The sequence below is a fragment of the Triticum urartu genome, chromosome 4A (assembly GCF_056163025.1).
Source record: "Triticum urartu cultivar PI428250 chromosome 4A, HENAU_Tu73, whole genome shotgun sequence".
NCBI lineage: Eukaryota > Viridiplantae > Streptophyta > Magnoliopsida > Poales > Poaceae > Triticum > Triticum urartu.
Window position 1 is genome coordinate 536,048,154 of NC_141876.1, and position 9,290 is coordinate 536,057,443.

Consider the following 9,290-nt stretch of genomic DNA (forward strand, 5'->3'; position numbering starts at 1 on the left):
ACAAATATAAGAGCGTTTAGATCTTTAGTGATCTAAATGTTCTTATATTTCTTTAGAGCATCTCCAACAGGCACGCCAAACTAGCGCCGCGCCACAAAATCCCCCGTTTTAGCGCGCGCGCAACCGGAATAGTTGCTCCAGCGGGCGCGTTTAGATCTTTAGTGATCTAAATGTTCTTATATTTCTTTAGAGCATCTCCAACAGACACGCCAAAGTAGCGCCGCGCCGCAAAATCCCCCGTTTTAGCGCGCGCGCAACCGGAATAGTTGCTCCAGCGGGCGCGCGAAAACAGCGCGCGTGGCATACATAGTCCAGCGCGCAGGCAAAAACGCAATCGCGCGCCGCTTATTTGCTGCGCCCGCTCCCGCGCGCTGGACTCTCGTGCACTCGCTCGCACCTCCCACCCCCTCCCCTCCAGCCGCGCCGCCGCCGCCGACCGCGCCACCCGGCGACCGTTCCGGTGCTTCCCCGGCCTATCCCCGCCCTGCGCGCACTTTCTCCGGGCCCCCTCTAGTCCCGCCGCCCCGCGCGCGTGCTGGTCCTCCGATGAACAGCGCCCGCGCGCTCGCTGCCGCTCGGCGCCCGCAAGGTGTTCGACAAAACGCCTAGAAGGTATGTATTGCTCAAAAGCCATGAATTTCATGCATGTTGATTGTAGTTTTTTATTTATAGCATAGTATTCAACATTGTAGATGAGTTCGTCGTATGATTCTTCCGAAGAAGAATTTGATATGGAAGAGGAGGAGGATCTTGCAATGATCCTAGCTATGCATATTAATAAAAAAAACCGAAGCACGGTGGTTCGGTTATGGGTCGGCAAAAAATTTGGAGGGATAGGATCGATGCCCACAACAGATTGATCAGGCATTATTTTGCGGAGAATCCCACATACCCTGAGTCGTATTTTCGTCGCCGGTTTAGGATGAGCACCGAGTTGTTCAGGCGCATTGCAGAGAAACTAGCGAGCCATGACCGCTTTTTTCAGCAAAGGAGGAATGCCGCCGGAGAGCTCTGGCATAGCACCTTTCAGAAGGTGACAGCCGCTTTTCGTATGTTGGCATACGGTATACCGGCTGATCTAGTTGATGATCACTTGGCTATGGGTGAGAGCCAAGCCATCATGTGTGTCAAGCGCTTCGCAGTCGGAATTGTGCAAGTGTTTGGCGAGGAGTATTTGAGATCTCCCAACGCTGAAGACGTCGCAAGGCTTTTAGCGATGAACAAAGCTCGCGACTTTCCTGGCATGCTTGGCTCAATAGATTGCATGCATTGGACTTGGAAGAATTGTCCAAAGGCATGGCATGGGCAATTCCACGGCCAAAAAAAGGGTTCCACTATAATCCTTGAAGCGGTGGCCGATCAAGAGACTTGGATTTGGCATGCATTCTTTGGAATGCCTGAATCTTTAAATGACATCAATGTTGTCAACCGGTCACCACTGATGAGTAAGATTGCAAATGGGGAGTTGCCACCGGTGCAGTTTGTAGCAAATGGTCGTACATACAACTATGGCTATTATCTAGCGGATGGCATCTATCCAAAGTGGCAAACCTTTGTCAAGCCGTTGAAAAAGCCAGAAGGTAAGAAAAATCTTGATTTCCACAATGCTCAGGCGGCGGCTAGAAAAGATGTGGAGAGATGTTTTGGGATTTTGCAAGACCAATTTGCTATTGTGAGAGGACCGGCTAGATTTTGGGATCAAAAGATGCTTTGGTACATAATGCACGCTTGTGTGATCATGCACAACATGATCATCGAGAACGAGCGTGGCCAAGATGTAGACTACTCTCAGTATAAGCTTTTGGGATTGTAACACCCCGAGACTGTTGTGCCAGGTGTCTTCTTGTTATTCACTGTTGTTGCCATGTCATTTGCTTGCGTGTTGCATCTTATCATGTCATCATGTGCATTGCATCATCAAGTTTTAAAACTTGCATCCACCTCGGCCTCCTCGTTCTTTCTGTTGTCCATTCTGAGTCCAACCACACTCGCAAGCGCCCGCGGCACGTCCGAAATATTATTTTATAAGTGGCTGGATAATGTTCTCGGAATGGGATGAGAGTTGGCGTGCGGACTTATTATAGTGTAGATAGACCGCCTGTCAAATTTCATCGCATTCGGAGTTCGTTTGACGCCCCAACGGATAACTATAGCGGCAGTATAGCCGGTCTATCGTCGGACTTTTTGGTCTCCGGAAACTGTTGCCGGGCCCTCTCTCTCTCTTCTCTCCTCTCAGCCTCGCCACAGTTCACCTAGGCCATGCCTACCATCTCTGCACAGTGCATCGAACCCCTCGCGCGCGTCCGGAAGTTGTCCCGAACCCGACCCGAGCAGTCGTCACCGTTGTGTCCGGATCATCCCCAAACGTCTACAAAACATCACCGTTTTCTTATTTGGACTTCCTAGTGTTTTTTCTCGACCGCTCGATTTTAATTGGAGGGACGGTTTAGCCCCTAAACTTCCCTCTTTTCCATATATATAGTCCACTCCTAGACTATTTTTGGACAACTAAAACCTAGGGCACTTGTCCCATCCATCCCCTCACCCGCCGCCGCCACTTTTCCCACCATCTACATCGGGATCCTTCCTGATCCAGCCAACCACCAGCTCCCCTCCCGATCCACCTACCAGGCATCGCCATTTTTCCCCTTGCTCTCCGTGCCCAACCAACCAGCGCCATGCCCCGCGTCCTTTTCTCCTCCTCCCTGTCTCGCCCGGTGCCCGATCTGCATCACGCCCATGCCCTCGTTCCCCGCTACAGCCAGCCTCCCCGAGCTCCTAGCACCACCAACGCCTCTGGTTGCCTTGCCGGAGCAAGCTTCACAGAAGAAAAGAGCCACCTCGTGTCGCTGGCCTCCTCTGTTTCTCCTCGTGCCCGCAGCAACAGCTAAAACCGAGCACCCCATCGCTGCACGTGGAGCCGCGACCCCCGCCAGAGCTCCTCCCTGCCCGAGGCTGCTGCCTCCTCGTCGTCTTCCTCGAGCTCGAGCTCACACCCGAGCACTTCACCCTCCAGCTTCCTCGCAATCCGCGCCAGGTGCCCCTTCCCTGCGCCTGAAGTCAGTCGGCGCCACCATCTTCAGAGACGGGCTCCCTCCGGCCGGATCTGACGCAGTCCCCGCGTCCCCGGCCATCTCCGGTGTTCCCGCGCCTGCAGCTGCACCAAGAAGCTGCTGCTGCTCTGCTTGCTGACGAGCAGGGGGCGAGGCGTCCGTTCGCCCAGTGCCGCTCGTCGCCTTCGCCAAGTCCCTGCGCCGCCGGAGCCCCGCATAACGCCGAGTCCGCCGATGCGTCCTTCTTCCCGTGCGCTGCTGTTCGTGAGGAGCAGAGTGCAGCGCTCCAGCTGTTTGACCGCGACCGTGAGATTTGGCATGTCGCTGCTGTTGACCCCGGCGCCAAGGCCCAGCCGCCCACACTGCACGTCGGGCCGCTGCTTCCCCTACAGATCCAGCCTGCCCCACCACTGCTTGGACTGGGCCGAAGCCCATGGTGAGACCCAGCGGAGCCTCTGTTGTGTCTTTTCTTTCTGTAGACCCAGTTTGCTTCAGATTCGGCCCGCCTCTGTTTTTTTTCAGATCTGCAATTTGTCTATTTTTCCAGAGGAGAGCATTTTTGCAGGAAAGCCCTTGTGGATCATGCATATAATAACTCCCAATTGGTGCATCGGTTTAAAATGAATTATATATGAAAGTTGCTTAGAATTTTGTCTAGTTTAATAATATGCAACTTTCATCCATGTTTAAAATGTTTAAAATGCTGTTTTTTTAAATTTGTTTAAATAACTTGCTAAAATGCTTTATTTCATAACTAAATAACCGTAGCTCCGAATTAAATAATCTTTATATGTAAATGGGGTAGAAAAATGCCTAGATTTACTTGGTGCACTCATCTTGCATGTTTAACAACTCTAAAATAATGTTTAGGGCAGAACAGTACCAAATCTATAATATGCTCATGAGGAGTTTCCGGAATTGTTGTTCATTGCTTCCGGCCTCATTTAAACTTGACTAGATAGGTAGTTTACTTTGCTTCACCCTTGTCATGTTAATAACATTTAATATTGTTGGGGTACATAAACGAGAGAGAACTAAATAATTGATGTGGTGTTCCGTCAATATGCAACCCGTTGCATATTGAGCTCCACTTAACTTGTAGTGTTGTTTGTGCACTTTGCCATGCCATGCATATTTAAACCGGACATGCATCATACTTGGTTGTGCATCATGCCATGATTATGTGATGGTTGTTTACTATGTTGTTTGCTTCTTTCCGGTGTTGCTTCTTTGGGTTGGTTCCAATAACGTCGCGTTTGTGAGGACTCGTTTGACTACGTCCGTTTGTCTTTTTCATGGACTCGTTCTTCTTCCTTGCGGGATCTCAGGCAAGATGACCATACCCTCGAAATCACTTCTATCTTTGCTTGCTAGTTGCTCGCTCTTTTGCTATGCCTATGCTGTTATACCTACACTTTCTTATCATGCCTCCCATATTGTTGAGCCAAGCCTCTAACCCACCTTGTCCTAGCAAACCGTTGGTTGGCTATGTTACCGCTTTGCTCAGCCCCTCTTATAGCGTTGTTAGTTGCAGGTGAAGATTGGAGCTTGTTCCATGTTGGAACATGGATATTTTGTTGGGATATCACAATATCTCTTATTTAATTAATGCATCTATATACTTGGTAAAGGGTGGAAGTCTCGGCCTTATGCCTGGTGTTTTGTTCCACTCTTGCCGCCCTAGTTTCCGTCATATCGGTGTTATGTTCCCGGATTTTGCGTTCCTTACGCGGTTGGGTTATAATGGGAACCCCTTGACAGTTCGCCTTGAATAAAACTCCTCCAGCAAGGCCCAACCTTGGTTTTACCATTCGCCACCTAGCCTTTTCCCTTGGGAGTCGTGCATCCCGAGGGTCATCTTTATTTTAACCCCCCCCGGGCCAGTGCTTGTCTAAGTGTTGGTCCAAACTAGAGCCACTTGCGGCGCCACCTCGGGGAAACTTGAGGGCTGGTTTTAGCTGTACGTAGTGTTCATCCGGTGTTGCCCTGAGAACGAGATATGTGTAGCTCCCATCAGGATGTCGGCGCATCGGGCGGTCTTGCTGGACTTGTTTTACCATTGTTGAGGATGTCTTGTAACCGGGATTCCGAGCCTGATCGGGTCTTCCCGCTAGAAGGAATATCCTTCGTTGACCGTGAGAGCTTGTGATGGGCTAAGTTGGGACACCCCTGTAGGGATTTGAACTTTCGAAAGTCGTGCCTGCGGTTATGGGCAGATGGGAATTTGTTAACGTCCGGTTGTAGAAAACCTGAAGTTGATCTTAATTAAAATACATCAACCGCGTGTGTAACCGTGATGGTCTCTTTTCGGCGGAGTCCGGGAAGTGAACACGGTGTTGGAGTTATGCTTGACGTAGGTTGTTCTAGGATCAGTTCTTGATCATACTTTTATCGACCGTGCTTTGCCTTCTCTTCTCGCTCTCATTTGCGTATGTTAGCCACCATATATGCTAGTCGCTTGCTGCAGCTCCACCTCACACCTTTTACCTTACCCATAAGCTTAAATAGTCTTGATCGCAAGGGTGTGAGATTGCTGAGTCCCCGTGACTCACAGATACTTCCAAAACCAGCTTGCAGGTGCCGTTGAACCGTGCAGATGACGCAACCAAGCTCAAGGAGGAGCTCGATGAAGATCTTGCCCTTTGTGTTGTTTCGTTCTAGTTGATCAGTAGTGGAGCCCAGTTGGGGTCGATCGGGGACCTTGTCGCATTTGGGGGTTCTTCTTTTATTTTGGTTCCGTAGTCGGACCTTGATTGTATTTGGATGTTGTAATGCTTTATTCATGTATTGTGTGAAGTGGCGATTGTAAGCCAACTATGTATCTCTTTCCCTTATGTATTACATGGGTTGTGTGAAGATTACCTCACTTGCGACATTGCTTTTAATGCGGTTATGCCTCTAAGTCGTGCTTCGACATGTGGGAGATATAGCCGCATCGAGGGCGTTATAAGTTGGTAATCAGAGCCTTCCCCGACCTTAGGAGCCCCCACTGCTTGATCGAATTAGCAGCCGTTGTTGAGTCTAGAAAAAAAATGTTTTGAGTCATTTAGGAATTATATATCGGAGAGTTTAGGAATTCTTTTTACTTACCAGTCCCTTCATTGCTCTGGTAAGGCATCCTGACGTAGAGTTTTGACTCTTCTCTTCTCAAATTTCACTAAATAAATTTAGGATCACGCGGGTATCTTGGAATCGTTCCGATGGTTTTGTGACGAGAACATTGTTCTTGGTGCCTCCTGTCATTTAGGGGTTGTGGCAGTGTCCCGGGGAGTTGAGCTCCGAGGTGTTGTCGTCACAATTTTATCGTTGCAGTTCTGGAATACCTGAGTTTAGTTTCGTCGACATCGAAAATCTCTTTTATGCAGTTGTTGGTGAGATAACCTCGGCGCCACCCAGTACTGGGGCGGGAGTTCGGGAGTATTGCCATAACTCGTATAACGGATGCTTTTAGAAGGTTGAGGTAGATGATTTCCGAGGGTTTCTTGGTTATGTGTTGAAGGATGGATACAGCTGGATGTAGGATTTCCTAGTTTGGGTGAGATATTATGCTTCCCCTGTATCCCCAACACCTGATTGCATAACCGGAAAATTTCGGGAGTTTATAAGTGGGAATTCAAGTAGCTCTTAGGATATCTTTCCGACGGATATATGATATGAAATTGGGGTTCGACGTCTAGTGGTCCGCCTATTCACGGTTGGTTTTACAGTGGTCTCGTTGTGTCTTAAAGAGTCCTTGGCTATGCCGACTCGGGGACGCTTCGTATGTCATGTGCACTGCCTTGTACATGATGGTGATGTACGATCGAGCCCGTGTAGGCCCCACCACGAAAACTTCGGACGAAATCTCTATCATATGTTTGTTCCGGCTTATTCTGCAAGCCAATCCTTTGTTTGTTTTGAGTTGTGGTATTCGAGTTGCTTCGAAGTCAAATGTTGATTCCATACCTTTTCCAAGTGGTGTTCTCATGTTTCCTATGTGAATATCAATCCTTCTTGATCATCGAGTTTGTCATGTCAATCCTTTTCAACCGGTGTGTCTTCTCTTCAAGTGGATCCGATCATTTCGACATCCGCAAGATCAAGTATCAGTTTCTCTGAACGGTGTTTGTTTCATCCGTCTCCAAGTTGCCTTTGTTTTCCCTCCCTCCCACCCTTTTCTTCAAGGAACCAGATTTCTTATTCAAGTATCTTTTTAATGTTGTGAAGTCTCTCCATTCTTTTACGTCAATATTCTTATCCGGTGATTCTCAAGAAGATGCTAACGGAGCTTCAAGTTCTTCATTCTTCATTCTTTTCATCTCCGGTGGTTTCAATTCAAGCTTTATTGATCATATCCTTTCCTCGTTTCAATGCTTTCTCATGCCGGTGCAATTCTTAATCATTCACCTCTCGCTATTCTATTGTCCCGGAGTGCTCAAAATATCTCAGAAGGCTCGTCTTTTCATTCAAGATCAGTTCAACCTATTTCGAGGATGTTATCTCATTCAAGTCATTTAATTCAACCGGTGCAACCTCTCTTTTAAATTGTTCAACGGTGTTTTGTTTTGAGTGGGCCCTAACCCAGAGGTCTTTTTCCAGGATCTTACCTGACTCTTCTTATTTTCCCGGAGCTATCCTCAAATTTCTTTTCGAAGTTTGACGTAAGTATGATTTATCATCACTTAAATGTCTTTCTCCAAGATCTTTCAAATTCCTTTCATTGTTGATTCAACTTTTATATTCTTCTTTATTCCGGTGCCTCAATAATTCTTGGTGGTGTTTCTCGTTGTCATTCTCATCTTTTGAAGACCGAAGAAGAGTTTTCCTCCATATCTTGCCCCATTCTCGGAAATCATCTCATAATTGTTTTTGATTGTGAGAATCCTTTTCACCTATCCGGAGCATTTCAAGAGTTTTTTTCAGTTTGTTTATCCGAAGGCCATCAGTTCGGGATTATCCTTTTCAGCTTCAGCTCTCGTTCTTCAAAATCTTACCGGTGCTTCATTCAAGTGATCTCTAATCAGTTCGTGATCCCTCCGTTCTCATGGATCTGAATTCTCTCATGTATCTTCGTTCATTTGTCAATTCTTACCAGGTGATTCATCCCTTTATTTCATTCATCTCCAATTCTTGCGGTGGTTCGTGCAAGATTCCTCTTCTTTCGTTATCATATCAATTCATTCGTTGTTTCGATTCCATCGGTGTTTCGTTGAAGGCATTCTCAAGTTGACGCTATATCTATCCTAATCCTTTCTTCGAGAATAAGTTGTATGCAATCCGTTTGCTCGTCATCAATTTAATTGGCGAAGGAGGAGCATAACATAATTCTTATTCTTGATTCACCCAAATGATTAATTCTTTATTCCGGAGTCTCATCAAATTCTCGGTTCGAGATGCTTTATCTATTCTTTTCCCGGAGTTCCAAGTTCTCTCAATTATTCCATCGCGAGGATCCATCTAATCATTGCAAGGATTCACCTTGTGTTTTCAACTTCTCCTTCCTTTCGTTTGATCATTCTTTTGTTACCGGAGTTCTTCATCAAGGTTCTACATGATGGTTCATCAAGAATTTAATTCCTTCTCGAAGTGTTCATCAAGATTCTTTTCAGAGAAGTTCAAGCATTCTTCATCTTGCAATCCGGAGTGCAATTCTTTCTTCTGTATCATTGAAGGTGGTATTATGCCATTCTTGATAATTTGAGTTCATGTTTCATGATTCAGATGTTGTTAAGAATGAGGTATTTTAAATCCATCAATCTCTTCTTTGGAGTTATCTTGGGTGACAGTTCACCTAAAGCCTTCCCTAAGGATTGTTGCTATTTATGATGCTCATAAATGACCCAAGTTCTTCTTTTATCCTTCCGGTGAATAAGTTTCTCGTCTTCTTGTTCATATAAATCCAATCTTTTCCGTGAGTGGCAAGTTGTCACCTCATAATGTTGATATGCCTTCTATAAGCCCACTTCAAGCTTGTCCTTCCGTTATTGATGTTCCAACAATTCCGTTTGACCCTTCTCCTAAGGATGCCTTCTCAAGCTCTTTTGGCAGAAGTTGGCATTTTCTCCTCATTTCTCCTATTTCAATTATCTATATTCTATTCTTTCGTTCCGGAGGCATTGTGATGTTGATCTTCTCAACCCATCATCTCGTTTGTCAAAGATCATGTTCTTTACATGATTATCCATTTAACCGGAGTGTTTTCAACTTGGTTCATCTCCGTTGTTTTCTTCTTTTCAATTTGCTCAACCTCTCAAGGTT